The sequence below is a fragment of the Tenrec ecaudatus genome, chromosome 9 (genome assembly GCF_050624435.1).
Source record: "Tenrec ecaudatus isolate mTenEca1 chromosome 9, mTenEca1.hap1, whole genome shotgun sequence".
Lineage (NCBI taxonomy): Eukaryota > Metazoa > Chordata > Mammalia > Afrosoricida > Tenrecidae > Tenrec > Tenrec ecaudatus.
The window spans coordinates 148,242,985-148,259,635 of record NC_134538.1 but is presented as its reverse complement, the minus strand read 5'-3'; the positions used below and the strand labels follow the sequence as shown (position 1 = coordinate 148,259,635).

Below are 16,651 nucleotides of genomic sequence, written 5' to 3'. Positions count from 1 at the left end.
GGGCTGGGGGGTTTAAGAAGCCCGCGGCCCCCGGTCCACGTCAGAGCGCCGGCCTCCCAGGAATGCCTCCCCGGCCGCGCGGGGAGGGGGGCGGGGGGTGGGGGGTGGGGGTAGAGGGCGGCCCCGCCTCCCTCCCCTCCCCTCCCCCACGGCGGGAGGGTGCACACAGCGCGGGGAACGCTGGGCCTGGTCTCCCTCCCCGTCCCCTCTCTCCAGCCCGGGGCCGCGGGCCAGGTGCTGAAGAGGCCGCACCCCGACAACCCAAAGGAGCCCTGCCAGTCGGGGGTGACCTGTGCTCCCTCCACAGCCCGCCAGGGTAACATGAGAAATGGGGAAACTGAGGCCAATGGCTCTGGACAGTGTTGGAGACACACGCAGAGAATTGTGATGGAATTTTCTGGTGGCAGGACCCTTGGCAGGCCGTGGGAGGCCTGGCTCCTGGCCCAGGGTATTGTCCACCTGCGGGCAGGGAAGGAAGTGTGTGTGCTTGCTGGGGTGTGGATGGACTTTGGAGAGGCAGCAGGGTGGTTGCCCAGGCCAATGAGGGGGCGTGGAGGCTTGGGGGCTGCCTGCCCTCCTTGCTCCACTTTACAGGGGAAAAGGCCTATTTTGGAGCTCAAACCCAGGACTGGGGGGACTGAGGCTGCTGCCCCTGACTCAGGATCTCTGTCACCAGCCGGGTTGGCCTCATTCTCTCAGGATGAAGCTGATCTCAGGAGAAGGGTACCCAGTGAGTCATAGTGCCCCCCCCACCCATCAATCTGACTCAACCAGAGCGGTGAGAGGGGAGAATGAGATTGTGTTTCTTGGGTGCCAGGGAGCCCCCTGGGCAACCTGCCCGTTTTGGCCACACTGCAGATCCTCTCAGGGTGGGGGTGGGTTAGCTGGACAGAAACTGGAGAACCTTTCTCAGAGTAACCCTGGGGTAGGGGAATGTACCTGGGGCAGGGAGAGCCCCCAAAAGCCAGCCAGGACACCTAGGCAGGACAGGGCTCAGGGTCAGCCAGGGAAAGATTGAATGGTGGTGACAGGGAAATTGAGGCACCCAAATGACAAGGTGGCCTGGGGGGTGAGGAACAGCTTTACATCGAGAGGTGGGACCTCCTGCGGCAGCATGGCAGACGTGCATTCCTGGCATCTTGGATGCACCTTAGTCCATCTTTCTGCAGCTTTCTAACCCTTCTAGGCCCAGTAAGTTTGGGGTAGCATATTGGGAGAGGGTCCGGAAGGAGCAGACCAACCCTTATATCACCCAACTGCCAGCAGGGTTGGCTGGGAGGCCAGGTCTGAGGCTGAGAAGTTTCTTCAAGCCAGCCCCCAACTCAAGCCTTGTGACCACAATGGCGGCTTTGGACTGTTCTGGGACCTGATGGGGAAATGGTCATACCCAGGCCTTCCCCTGTCCCCCAAGCTTAGTGAAAAGTAAGGAGATTGTGGGCATTTTGGGGGTATGTAGGGGAGGCTCACTCTCCAAGGGCAGAATGAGGTCAGTCAGTCTCCCTCATGGTGTTGAGAGAGACAAGTTCCAGGGCTTTGATGGCGGAGAGCGCCCTATCATTGTGAGGCCTACAAGTGGCTTCTCTTCCTCCTCATTTCACGAGATGGCAGGGTCCCTAGGGAGGGAGGGGGAGGAGAAGAGAAGGTCCCAGAAACAGAAAAGGGTCTTGCCTTGCCAATGGGGGAGGGGCGCTGGGGCCCTGATAGTGACAGGAGAGGTATAAATAGCATAGGCCCTGCCGGCTCATGTTCTGTCGGCTGCTGGTGACGAGGTGCTCAGGAATTCCACTCCCCTGCTGGCAAACCCTCTCCCCATCTCCAGAATGCTCAAACACACCCTTACCCCCCAAAGCCACCTTCATCTAGTGGCCCAGAGCAGCTGAGAGGCATTACGGCTACCCAGCTACTTGTCAAGTTGCGCTCCCCTAAGAAGAGACACCTGGCTCCCAGATGCCTAGCTCCTGGGCACACAGAGCGGGGTCTCTCCGGGGTTTGTGTGTGTAAGGTGCTGGTAGGGGGAGGGGAGATGGACCCTCAATCCTGAGGGTACAGGAGTGATGAAGCCCTGATGGAGAAACTGAGGTACACATCTGAAAACAGAGAAAGTCCCCACTCTGGGCTGCTGGGGAGGAAGTGGGGCACCTTTCCAACTTGAAGGGTTCATATGTCTGTTTTGTGGGCATCCCGATCCCCGTGCCCAGTGAGCTGGGGGCCTCCCTTGAGGGGAGGAGAAGCCAGCGACTCACTAACAGAGAATTCCCAAGTATAGTCTCCCCTCATGCCTTCCTTTGGCTCATGATGTCATTCCGGGAGAGACCAGTGGGCCTGCTCAGGAGACTTGAGTAAATGGTGGTGGTGGCAGAAGGTCTGGGGTGCCAAGAGATGGTTCCCGGCACCTACTGCTTCAAACCGCCCCCCCCTGGTTCCCCGAAACTTGAGCTTGTTGCTCTCCAGGATAAATCGGGGCCTGACTCAGTCCCCAGCCAGCCAGTCACAGTCAGCCAGACCCAGGCGCAAGCTGGTGACTCAGCCCTCAATATAGCACCATGAGCCCAGGCTCTATGGGCAGGAACAGACCGTGCACAATGCTGCCTCTCGACCTGCCAAGTGGGGCCCCCTCCCAGAGCAGAGCCAACAGAGGTGATGTTCCCCCTAGAGCCAGTAGGGGCACCCAGAGGGGTTTGCAGGGGCTTTCATCAGCTGAGAACTTGGGGCAGCCTTGGCTGGGACCACAGTCTGTTTATAACCCCCTGACTCACCACCCGCTGACCTGCCTCAGGAGACCAGGCCCCGGCTTTTACCTGCCCTGCCTCTCCCAGCTGGGAGCCCCAACAGGGGCCAGAGTTAACTGGGCTGAGCAGACCCCAAGTGAGCTGGTCCACTATGCCACATTGGAAAACCCCATCTTTCTGGAAGCAGAGGCCATTTCCACAGTCCCCTCAGATGACAAACTCACAGCAGGCACCTTGATGGATCTGTGGCCCTGACCCAGGTGCTAGGGACAGAGCGGAGGAATCTGCAGGCTGAATTGCAGCCTCTTCTCTTTGGCTCTGTAACCTTGGGCAGGTGACGTAGACATTTCTGGAGCTCAGTTTTTTCACCTATAAAACAAAGTTAATAGTGTTCTCAAAAGTTTCATCTTTTTTTTCCCCCCATGCGTGGAGATAATGTTAGGTTTCTGGGGTGGGTTACACCTCGGTTCTCTGCTTTGCGTGTGGAAAGAATTCACATAGAAGCATGTTGTGTGATCCACGTGGGTTTTTATGAAGGACAGGGCAAGTTTCAGGTTTTACCATCTCAAAAGGGTACATGCTATTGCTGGAAAGTGTGCCAAGCTGCATGGAAGGCGGGCTGGGGTTCACAATGGGTAACGAGAAACCACATGGAAAAGAGCACCCACACGTGTGGAACTGGGGGCGTGGCGGGGAAGGCCAGGAGGCCAGAAGCCCAAGAACCCTAGAGGCTAAGAGCATGTGGGTCAAGCGGCTGTGGGCCCCAAGTAGGCCTGGAGTGGGCACATGGGTGCTCGCACCGGGGAGGGAGACCCTCATCTTCCACCTGTCGCTGACCAGGAGCAGGGTAAGAGAGTGAGCCTCTGAGCCCAAGTGTGTGTGGGCCCTGAGCAGGCCCGGAGTGGGCCCTGAGGGGGCATGCCCGGGCAGCATGTGTGTGCCACCACCCTCCGACCTGCCACAAGACCAGAGCAAGGTAAAAGCTCTAGGCCTTCCTACAGCCAGGATATTTCAAACCTCTGGCTGGGGAAGCGTGGTTCATAGTTTGGTTGACCCTATTGGCTGAGTTAGGCCCACCTGTGTAACGCACCTAAGGTGGGTGTGTCCAAGACATTGATTTTACCTGGGCCTTCAGGGCTTGTGTCTGCGCATGCTCAGTGTGCGGTCTTCATAGGTGTCCAATGCTTGCCTGATTTCTTTCCAACTTCCTCTGTGGGGGCCGTTGCAGGCCTGGAAGGGACAGCCCCACTGACCCTAAACCTAGCTACCTAACAGTAACATGTACAATGTTTAGCATGGTGCTAGATGACCTGGTATCTAGTGAGTGCTAACAACTGTTGGTCTCTTGGGGCCTGGTGCACCCCTTCCTCACAGTTCTGTCTCTCCACCCATTGTAGAGACCACTGTGGGAATCTCCACACTGCTTGCCTCTTCCCTTCCCCAGGAAATCTGTGTGCTAACCCCCCACCTGCCCAAGCCAGTGCCCACCACACTTCTGAGCTCTGGAACCGTGCACGGCTTCCCAGGAGCGGATGGTCCTTGGCAGGCGTGGACGGCAGCATGCTCTACCCTGCACCCTGGGCTGAAAGAGTAGAGAGCATTGGTCGTCAGGGAGAGAGGAGGAAGGAAGCAGTTGTGCAAGGGGCAGCTGGGGGCTTGTGAAGGGGCTCAAAGTCTTTGGTTCCCTGGATCCATAGACCTGGCTGCATGCCTGCCCTAAAAGACATCCCGTACACTCCAGATCAATGTGTGCGCTCTTGTGGGGTTTTTCCCCTTAAACTAGATAAGGGACTGTTCCATACTAACTAAAAGGTTTATCGGTAAGACGAGGAGCCACCAAGTTCAAGCCAGATGAAGTCCACGAAGCTCTAGAACAGCGGTTCTCACCCTGTGGGTCGTGACTCCTCTGGGGATCGAACAACCCTTTCACAGGGGTCACCTAGACCACCAGAAAACACCTATTTCCGATGGTCTTAGGAACCGAGACACGGCTCCTCTATTGGTCTCCAGGCGGGCCTGCCCACATGCAGGTACACCCACATACGAGTATCTAGCATGAAGAGTGTTACCCATGCTAAATATTTCATAATCTATAATGACATTGTTTTGTGATGAATAACGATGTTTTCATTATGTTCAATTTGTAACAATCAAAATACATCCTGCATATCAGATATTTACAGGATGATTCATAACAGTAGCAACATGACAGTGATGAAGTAGCAATGAAAATAATGTTATGGTTGGGGGTCACCACAACATGAGGAACTGCATTAAAGGGTCGTGGCATTAGGAAGATTGAGAACCTCTGCCCTAGTGTGGGCAGAAAGGGCCTTATACTCCTCCATAAAGGCAAGTGCCCCCTAGGGAAGAGGTCTGTGTGGTTGTCGGGCACCATGGAGTCGATCCCCCTGTACAACAGAACAAAACACTGCCCCGTCCTGCGCCGCCCTCACAACTGCGCCCGTTTTTGAGCCCATTGTTGCGGCCACTGTGTCCATCTATCTCCTTGAGAGCCTTCCTCTTTTTTGCCAATCCTCCATTTTTACCAAGCAGGATGTCCTTCTCCAGGGACTGGTCTCTCCTGATGACATGTCAATAGTACATGAGACGAAGACAAAGAGGTCCGTGCTCTAAGTCAAAAGATGTAGGGGAGAGGCTGGGCCACACTCTTGGTAACTCTTTGTGTTATGGATGGAATTGTGTCCCCCGCCCCCAAATATGGGGGTCCTAGCCCAGATAGCTACCCAATTGGGGATAGGGTTTTTCTTTGGTATGCTAATGAGGCCATCTTCATCTAGGGCAGTGGTTCTCAATCTTCCTAATGTCACACCCTTTAACACATCCTCATGTTGTGTTGACCCCTAATCATGAAATTATTTTCATTTTTACTTCATAACTGCAATTTTGCTACTGTTATGAATCATAATGTAAATATGTGATAAGTAGGATGTATTTTCATGTACAGATTGAACATAATTAAAGCATAGTGATTAATTGCAAAAATATGTAATTATATATTGTGAAATATTTATCTCTAATTACAAATAAATGAAATTTTGTCTTGAAGCATGGTGTAGCATGGGTAACATTCTTAATATGACGACAGTAAATTGCATCACTACATTTTGCGACAGTATGCACAAAACGCCAACGTCAGGGTGAAGGTTGAGATAGCTTCTTTCTCACTAGATCAGAAATTCTCGGGGCAGTCTTTGCAAGAGCACAACAAAGGTCATCTTCCACAATGTCTACTTCTGTATTTAGACTTGATAACCAACAAGCTGGAAAACCCTGTTTCACAAAGATAGGTTGTTGGAATTGGAAGAAGAAGGCACGACACAGTATCAGACAGAACAGGATATGACTGCAAACATTTGATCCAGAATTTTGTAACTGGCATTGTAGAGAAATCAGTTCTCCCTGCATCACTGTTAATAAGGTCAATGAACTGCTCTTGTGCTGTCTCAGGAACATCTTCAACTTTGACTGTGAATAGGCTTCTGGCAAGTACAAATGGGATGTCAGGTATATTTGGAAAGTACAATGAAATTTTATCTGCAAGCACGTGCAAGTGTTCTTTCACAGAAATTATCATCGTAATCTTTTTGTCTGATTCAATGTCATGTTCCTCAAAGAAAGCAGATAAGACAGGCAACGTGTACATTTATTTTCATCCATTTTTTTGGTGTTTTTTTTTTTTGCCAAAGCTGGTTTCATTTGGAATGATTGAAGCTTTTCAGACAAATTGAGGCATGTTGCATTTGGTCCTTGCAGTGATAAATGTAACACATTCAAGGTGGCAAAGATGTCAACCAAGTAAGCTATTTTCTGCAGTTCACTTTTATTGCTGAAAAGGGCTTCAAATTATGGTTTTGCTTTCTGATTTGAAACGTTTGAGTTCATCACAAAGCTCAAAAACACATTTTAAAACTTTTCTTCTCGACAACCATCTCATTTCAGTGTGACATAGCAGGGCATTATTCAGCGCATTCAACTCGTTGCACAGTTGTGAAAACACTCAACTGTTTAAAGTGCTTGCCTTTACAAAATTGACAGAACTTATGATGCTTTTTATTACTTCTTGTAACTCTTGTGGCAGCATCCTCGTTGCTAATATTTGCCAATGAATCATATAGTGAATTCCAATGACTTTTGGTGATCCGTTCAGTACCAAACGTTGAAATCCAGATTGATATCCTAGCATAGCTGGAACACCATCTGTGCAAACACCACAAACCTTTTCCCAAGAGATCTTATGCTCTTTCAGAAATGAACCAACTGTGTCATACATCACATGTAGTTGTCGTTTCAAGAGGTTTGCAAAAAAGAAACTCATCTTTAAAGTCGCCATCATTAATTACCTCACGTAAACCAGTCACTGCGAACAGTTTGCAACATCTGTGGATTCATCTAGTTGGATGCTAAATATATGAAGTGGGGAAGATTTAATTTCAAGAATATCAGCAGACATGTCATCTATTCTTCTGTGGACAGTGTCATAAGGAAATTGCACTCAATTTCTTAACAAATTTGACTCTAATCATAACTCAAACAATGTCTTTAGGCGCTGGCAACAATAAATCTTCAGCAATGGTGTGAGGTTTCATAGCTTTGGAGATTCTGGGTGCCACCAAATATGAAGCTTCAACGGCTGCTACATTTTGTTTGTGTTACTTGCCACCAGTGTCAAGTCTGGCTTGCTTGAGTCTATCAGCTTTGCTTCTAAAATAGTTGATATCCTTGCTGGCAAAGCTAAGATGCTTGCTATCAAAATGGTGTTTCAGTTTGTTCAGCTTTATAGATTTGGCTGATAGAACTTCCCAACAAATAACACATTGTGGTTTCTCAATTCCTACTGTAATTATTGAAGTAAAACCATACTGTAAAAAAATCCTTGTGGGGAAGGAGGGGAAAAATGAGGAGCTGATATTAAGGACTCAAGTAGAAAGCAAATGTTTTGAGAATGATGATGGCAACAAATGTACAAATGTGCTTGATACAATGGATGTATGTATGGATTGTGATAAGAATTGTATGAGCCTCCAATAAAATGATTTTTTAAAATCCTCATTATATTTTCTTTTCTTAACATTTTTCTCAACATGGTCCATTGTCACGAGATGGTTTGCTAATGAAAATAATATATAACAATAACTTTAATAACACAAAAGATGATACATGGCATAGTTCAGTCAATACAGTTTGTTAAAGTTTCCTATGATTTACCATTCTCTGTGTTGGGTTTTTTTACGTACCTGTTACTATCACAAGGGAGCAGTATTCACATCAACCACAGCAGAATATAAAAAGACTGATTAGCATCCAGATTAAGTTCCCATGGTACAGATATTTTTTTGCAGTAGTTGATGATTTTACAGTACATGATTTTACATTTACCCAGTAATTATAATTCATGAAGTGTTTTACCTCTGATACTGCTACTTTCAACACAGCAGCTGCTTTCTACACAGTAGCTGCTCTCTATACAGTAGCTGCTCTCTACACATGTGTGACTAGTCCACATAAGTGCATTATGGTGCCACTCTGTCACATACACCTGTATTTGTATGGGGTGTACGTGATCGGGTTGGCGTGATGATGTCATCACGCTGGGTACTCTTATGTGGGCGTATCTGCATTTTGGCAAACCCGCTTGAAGACAGATAGAGGAGTTGTGTCTCGGTTCCTAAGGCCATTGGAAATATGTGTTTTCTGATGGTCTTAGGCGACCTCTGTGAAAGAGTTGCTTGACCCCCAAGAGTAAGGTGACCAGATTTGAACACTGGTAAAGCGGGACACCATTGACCAGGGGGCAGGGGGGTTGGTTCTTGATTAAAATTTTGGTCTATATGGAGCAACAAAAATTTTCATAGAATGCAAAAATAGTATTGTAATATATTTTTAAATTTTCAACATAAGTACAATTTGCATATATAATACATTTAAAAATTATGTATAGTATTATTTTATTTGGCATATTTCTCATTTGAGTGAATTTTTTTAGTAGATTGCTGTCGTTGTTTAAAAGGTCATGAAAATTTTCACAAGAATTTGTTAAACTATATTTCACACATAAAATGGCTTTCAAAGTCTCAACACTTAATTGTGATTTTTCTGATGTCCACACTTTATTTACCGCAGAAAAAGCACGTTCAGTCGCAGCATTAGTTCCTGGTAAGGACAGCGCGTATTCCACAATTTTTAGTGCATTATTGTATGGAACATGGTTTGTTTCAATATCATGAAATATTTCTAACCATTTGTTCTCTATTGTGATTTTTGCTGATGCCCAAGATTTAACCTTTTCCTTATCAATATATGTATTTTAAAATAATGATACCTCATTATAAAGATCATTTTTGGAAATATTACTATGTGGAAAATTTTGAGTAATATGATCGAATGACTTTTGCACATCATTCCAATTAAGTTCTTGTTTTAATGAAACCCAATGAAAATGTTCAATATCATTGTAATGTACCGTCCACTCTTCTAAACAATCTACGCAGTTACTATCGAACTTTTTTACGTGATTCAAGATATCTGCACGATTTATTGCACCTTGTTCTTCTAGCTGGTTTATATTATTACGGATAGTTAATGGAAGAAAATTATTTTCTAACCGCTCTCAACACTGAAATTTTAAATTATTAACTTCATTTGCTACTTTGATTACCGAAATTTTGTCACCTTCTCTGATATTTGACTTCCACAGTTTCACAAAATTCTTTAATCATTTCGACATGCACAGTGTATATATATAGAAATAAAAATATATTTTAATAACAATATTTTCCACATCTATGGGCAACAAATCAGCAGCTGTTTGAATGGCATTATGTATTATGTGCGCTGCACAACCAACACCAGTAATGATTTAAGGTTTTTGTTTAATTTATAAAAAATATTATTTGTACCTTTCTCACTTTTCCTCCAAAATTTACGTTCATGTTGTCTGCACAACATGCAATCATTTTATGTTTTAAATTTTCCCCAAAAGTATTAATGATGGAACTGAAATTATTTCAGAAGGTTCACTGGGCACAGAAACGAAATCTAAATTTCTGATTTTTATTCCAGTTTCTGAAACAAAAACTCTAATAATGGTTGGAAATAACTTTATATTCTTATGATTAGATGCATCAGAATACATGTATATAAAATTAATTTTTCTAGATTTTTATTTAATTCTGAAAATGCATATGGGAAAGCACATTACACACAATTGCCTTAGATTTTGTTCTAACACAGGCAAATTTTTTGTTGAGTAACTTTTTGACAATTTGTGATGTAGATCTAAAGGAATGATTGTGATTAATAGCATGAAAAGACATAAGTCCTTCTGCTAATGCTAATTTCTTTTCTTCATCTCCAGAAGATGTTTTCCAAAAAAATTCCTGTATTTTGGAGGAAGATACAGCAGTATTTAAATATCTTTTATGTTTCTGTGTCTCCAAGTGCTTTGAAATATCATTCTTCCCGCCACACGAAATAGAAAATTCACCATTACATTTCTCACATTTTACCATGTAATTGCTTTTGGGTTTTTTTTTAATACAAGAAAATTCACTTCTTAGATCATTGTTGAATTTGCATCCTCTTTTCTTACTTAATCATTATGTAAAAAAATCTAAAAAAATAATTTTAAATTATATTATAAATTATATACATATTGCTTAAAACACAGCAAGTAGGTACATATTATATGAACATATTTTATTGTTAGTTTATAAATTAAATTAATCTGATTGCTATAAAGTAACTATTTTTAAATTATTTTAATTTTAATCCTAGATTTCTTTCCTTTCTTTCATATCTCTTAAGACATTTAATTTATGTTAATGGTCCTGGGCTGTTATATATATATATATTTTATATGCATATATATTTCAACAAGTGTAAAAATTTTTAAAAAGAAATCACAGTCAGCACTCTTAGCTGTTACATGAGAAGGTGTTAGGGTTATTAAGGTGTCACTATTATGCTTCTGCAAATTTTGTAAAAGACTGAAAATGCCACATCAAGAAATGATGAAATTCTTATTAGATGTCCATTTCATTTATCTTATGAGTGATATGTCAAATCAATGCCTTTGATTCCCTTTCTCTTCGCTGAGTTTATCCTTTCTTTTTGGATCCAGTTCTGGGGTCCCTTCATTCTCTTGCTGTCCTTGAAATCATTTTCCCGGGTCAGTTAAAGATCAGGAAAGCGGCTTGGATCTTCCTTGTAGTCATCAGGAATAGTGAAGATCGCACTGTCAAATTCCGCATATTGAAACTCCTGAAATGTCACTGTGGCTGTGATCGTAGGAAACACGGGTATATCTAATTTTACAGGAAAGCCTGGAGGAAGCTTCATCTGAACACATTCTCTAAGTTTGTTAAAGTGCTTGAAGGGGGCTATTACTTCTAAAACATTCAATAACGACTCAATTCCTAAGGGAAATTCTCGGCTCATGGCTATCGTAGCTTTAAATGTTTTCTTACTCTCTTTGCACCCTAGTTCTCTACCCAGATGAGGAGCTTTTCCATTCTCAGCAGAAATATACTCTTCCCGTGTGATCGTGTTCTGAGGAGGAGGGGTAAGAGACTGTCTTCATTATGTTTCCACCTTTACTCAGACTCTCCACGATGGCCTTATTTCGAAGAATATCCTCTGCACTGAGATGTTCTCTTCTTTTTCTTGATTCCAAAACAAGTCCATTCACCAGATAAAAATCTGCCAAAAAATTTCCTTCTCTTTCTGTTTTATCTTCCCGAAAGAGCCATCCTGTTTGGGCCCGGGTGAAAGAAATTGGTTTAGTTGACAAAGTTGCAGAGTAAATATCGCTGCTCATTAAAATGTCAGCCTCTTCTTCTGTTTCCATCTCTGAGTCCTCCTGGTGTATTCACTGATAAACTTTCTGTTCAGTGTCTAATACGACAAAAGATTTAGAGGGCGCTGCCTCCCCATTTAAAATGAAGCTTCAATTCCCTCGCTGGCACTTCATGTCAGTAAAGTCTGTGAGAGTTGTGTCAAGCCTGATATCGATACCTTGTTTGTATATTTTACATGCATCAGAAGGCAGAATTCGGGAAAGTAAAGGCACCCAGATTTGAAAGTCCCAGTGAAGTTCTAAATAATAACAATACTAACTTGTTTTTTCTCTGGATTTGCCGTAATGTAAGTCATAAGTGTCACTTTCAAGGCTGGTGCTAGATTTTTTGCCGCCACGATAAAATATAAATAATACGAGTACTGTCTGCTAAATTCAAGAAAATTTATGTATTTATGAAATAAATAAATAAATTACTTGCCTAAATTATCTGACTAGCTGATTTGTTGACATCACTTGTTTAACCAGCACTAGCACGCAGTACGATGTGTATTGTCTGAGAGACAGTTACAAAATGTTTTCATCGTTGCCAATGCCAAAAAATGCCATTGTTCATTAAGTCCAAACAATGGTGGTTGCATTCTAACAGCTGATCAGCAATGTGAACTTTGATAAGCAGTTCTCGATAATCAGTTCTCAACAATTATTTGTTATTATTAAAGTTTAACATTATAAAATTAACAAAAATAATATAAAACTCATATCCTGGCAAAATAGCCACATGGCAGCCGAAAACCGTATATTCCCTTCCCGTTCTCCCGCCGCTCCCTAGCTTGTCGTGCATTCTTTCCCAAAATCGGGACTTTTTAAAAACGCTGTGGGATGCGGGACAAATTGTTAAAAATCAGGACATTGGTCACTTTACCAAGAGGGGTCATGACCCACAGGTTGAGAACCACTGGTCTAGGGCTTGTCTGAGACCTAATGACTTTGGGATATCAAATGAGTTCATTAGACACAGAGAGAAGCTGTGCAGATGGGGGAAGGATAGATACCCCCCACTCCGGCCAGGAAATGGCCAAGGAACTGAAGAACAAAAGAACTGAGGCAGATTTCACCTCCCCCAAATCCCACTGAGACCCTTTCTCTAGAGCTGGTGCCCTGAGCTCAGGCTTCCAGTTACCTAACCCAGGAGAAAAGATATTTGTGTTCCCTGAAACCATCCACATGTGATGTTTCTGCTACAACAACACTGTAGCTCAGAATTGGTTACTGCTAAGTGGCGGGGGGGTGGGGGGGGTTGGGGGTGGATGGGAGGTGTGGGGGTGCTGTTCTAACAAGTGTAGAAGTGGTTTTGAAATTGGGTCTTGGATGGAATTAGGAGGAAGTTCATAGTCAGGGCCTAGAGTGCTTTGAAGAGACTCTTGATGGGATTATGGGGCTAAAGGGCAATCTGAGGAGGGTTCAGAAAAATGAGCACCCTGTGGGGCCAATGTCAAATGCTTTGAACAGAAAGTTGCTGGGCATGTGGGTGTAAATGTGCTTCCAGGGACACGTCTAAAGGAAAACGATGGGCAGGTTCTTGGACAAGCAGGGACAGGGTGGTGCTTTTTCTAAGGTGCCAAAGAACCCATCTGAACGTTTGGGAGAAGGTGGAACTTTGTAAGGAATGAACTTGGATATTTGACTGAGATTTCTCAGCAAGACTGCTACTTACAGTAACATGTGGGAGGGGACAGAGAGAACTGTACAAAATGAAACCAGAACCTGAAAAGAAGGGGAAAGCTTTTGTATAAACTAAAGACACCTGTCCTGAAATTTCCACCAAGGGTTTGACCTGTGAGTGATGGGCTTAATAAGCCACCACAGCAGAAATCTTGTCCACTTAGACAGGAAGGGACAGGATGGTGCAGCAGGAAGGAAAGCTACTGGAGTCCCCCAAACGAAACAAGAAAACCAAACTTAGTGCCATTGAGATTCATGGAGACCCTACAGGACAGAGTGGAACTACCTGCCCGCCTCCAGGGTTTCCAAAGTCGTCAATCTGTACAGACAGGCTGCCACATCTTTCTCCCATGGAGCAGCAGTGGGGGGTGTGGGGGTGTGTGTGTTGACCTGCCAGTCCTTTGGCAAGTGTCTGAGTGCTTTAACCACTGTGCCATTAGGGATCCGTCTCCTGGAACCCTGCAGGTAGGAAATAGGTCCAAAGTGGCACAGTTGCAAACATCTGTTGTCCGGTAAGAAAAGGCACCATCCCAGAACAATTCAGAGATCAGCAGACCTGTTGGAGGGACCCTGGCAGGCAAGGCTGCCTTGTTTCAAAAAGTGGACAAATTGCCTCCTAGGATTCAAAGGGAGCTCTGGTGGCACAGTGGTAACATGCTAGGCTGCTAACCACAAGGTCATCAGTTCAAAACCACCAGCAGTTCTAAGGAAGAAAGATGAAGCGTCCAACTCCCGTAAAGAGTTACAGCCTTGGAAACCCACAAGGCAGTACCACTCTGTCCTACAGGGTCACTATGTGTCAGAATAGATTCGATGGCCGCGAGAGGTTTCAAAGAGTTGACCCCACCATCAGTTCTGGAGTCTGGGCTAAGAGGATGGGGCCCCTTATCCAGAGTTGAGGGGGAGGGGCTGTCACGCCAAAGGACCAGGAGAACAGAATCACTCAGGTCCAAAGAGTTGGGGGGTCGCCACTCAGGTAGATCAGGAAAACAGGGCTTCCCCAAAGTTGAAGGGGTTTCCATTCAGTGGGCCTAGAAGGAGGGGGCTGAAGCCCAGGGCCAAGAGTCCTATAATCCAAATCCCAGGAGTCTGGAGGTTGGGGCCATCGTTCAAATGGTCCTGGAAAACAGAAGATTCTTTTTAAGTCTTGAGAGCTAATGATGCTTACTCTGCCGGTCTTGGGACTTGTTCGGTGCCCATCCCCGCCCCTCCCCTCCAATTGCTCATTTGAGCTGGGAATGTCCGCCTTGGGCTTGCACAACATTGTCCCTGGGACACAGGTCACTTGTAGTCAAGGTGTTACAGGCCCACAAAGGAAAGAAAGCTTGTCCCAGAATGGAGCATACCCAGAGTGTCACTTAGCCATGCTGGATGAATGGTTCCCAAGCCAAGATTTGGGACTTAAAGGGTTCCACTAGACTGGGCTAAGGCCATGGGTCTGATGACCCACATAGTGATTGTGTTTTGCTTGTGTGAAGGGCATGGAGTTGGGAGGGTCCAAAGGGTGGACTGTTAGGGATTGGACTGTGCCCGCTTACAGTGTAATTAGTAAATCCTAGACCTGTGGATGTAACCCCATTTGGGGGGAGGAAGGTGTTCTTGATTATGCCCATGAGGCCCTATCAGGAGAGGGAGAGAGGTCACCTGGAGATGGATGAGGAATGCCGGAGACGTTGAGCCAAAGGAGGTCCGTTCCTCAGAGGGGACAGGGCAGGTGTCCAGAACTCGAGCTTTCACCAGCTCCACCATGAGAAAGTAAATGTATTCTTTAAAGCCACCTGCCGGTGGCATTGGTCACCGTCCTTGGTAGCTAAGCAGCAAAGGGGGCTCCAGGCTTGGTAGGGGTCATGTGTCTACCACATCCAAACCTCCCTCTTGGCTTCCAACACCAAATTGAAATCAGTGACCCTCAGCTGCAGGTCATCACCGCCCCCACCCACCAGCACACACCCCGTGGCTAGAGTGGACGTGGAGTAGCGGCCTTCTCCCGCACTCAAGCACGAGGGGCCCTGGGCACCAGGAAAGCGCCGAAGGAAGCTCCTTAGGTTACAGCGGAGAACATGGCCTAAGGAGAGGGACTGGACCAGGCCCCTCACACTTGACGGCCCCTGGACTCTGCAGAAGCGCGGGGTCTGTTTCGGCCTGCCTTTCGGACATGCTCCCAGGTGATGACGGGGCTGCTGCTCTGTGGACCATACTTTAGAGAGACGTCACTTAGGAGGAAGAGTGGAAGGGACAGGCCAGGCGGCACAGCCCTCCCTTTCCCCAGGAAGCTCCAGCCGTGTTTATAGGGCGAGGACTCCCAAGCTGGCCACCATTGCAGCAGGGTCTAGACAGGTCTCTAACCCCGTCTTGTCACTCCTCCGGGCGCCATGCAGTGTCCAGATCTCCTGATTCTCCGTGCCCTGCCGCTCTGCCCCCCCACCCCACCCCCCGCCCACGTAGTGCTTCAGGGCACCCGCCTCAGTGCACATTCCACCAACACGTGCTGCGTCAACTGTTTGGTGGAAAGAATCAAATTCCTTTGACCCCCTAGTATGAAGGAGGCACAAAGCGGGTTCCCTATGACATGCGGTGTCATGGGGCCCGCTGTGTCCTTTGTGGTGGACGCATAGCCTGGGGTCTTTTAGGAGGTGGACAACCAGTCACAAAAGGGGCCCTCCTGCATGAGTCACTTTCTTTGTTCCCACCTTTATTCATTCCATTTCTCTCTACCCCCAGCTCTGAGCTTGGGGGGGGGGGGGGAAGGGTCACCTCCAGAGATGCCGGAATACGGGCACTTTCACGCTCATACTCCTGGCTCACTGGCCAGGGTGGCACCGGAGGAAAGAACCTGGCAGGTGGGCAGGGAAAGTCTGGAATGGAGAAGCCCACTTCATGAGGGTTCTGGAGGGGGACTGCAGCCCCCTGCGGCCACCGTTCCTGTCTGGGGCCCCTCCCCAGGGCCTTGGCTTCCCATCGGGCCAGGGGTGGGGGCCTCGGCTCTCCACTGTTGTTAGTGCCCAGTGCTTCTCCCTCCATTGAACGCTCTTCAGTTCAACAGTCTGAGCGTGCCGTTAGGGGCTTGGCTCCTCAATGACTGGCTCCTCTGGCAGGGAAGCCCTAGAAAAGCCCATGGACCAAGCCGCAAAGGCTTCCACAGGGATAATTTCTCTCTTGGTGGCCATGGACGTGGGCACCCCAAGGGAGGTCATCTGCACACCTTCTCCCCTCCAGGGCACAGCTCATTCCATTTCTTCACGTGCAGAGTGGCTTAAGATAAGCTCAATGCAAGCCAATCCAGCTGGCAGCGAGAGGCAGGGAGGCAGATTCTTCTGTGAGGGACTTGGCTGGAAGGGAAATCGCTTGCTTGCTGGGTGTGGCGTGTGAGGCACAGAGC

At 46.5% G+C, this 16,651-nt stretch overlaps 1 pseudogene; it reads right to left on the bottom strand.

Moving 5' to 3' along the window:
• Positions 1-10,719: 10,719 nt before the first annotated feature.
• On the bottom strand, positions 10,720-14,536 carry LOC142456190 (ankyrin repeat domain-containing protein 13C pseudogene; annotated as a pseudogene).
• Positions 14,537-16,651: the final 2,115 nt, after the last annotated feature.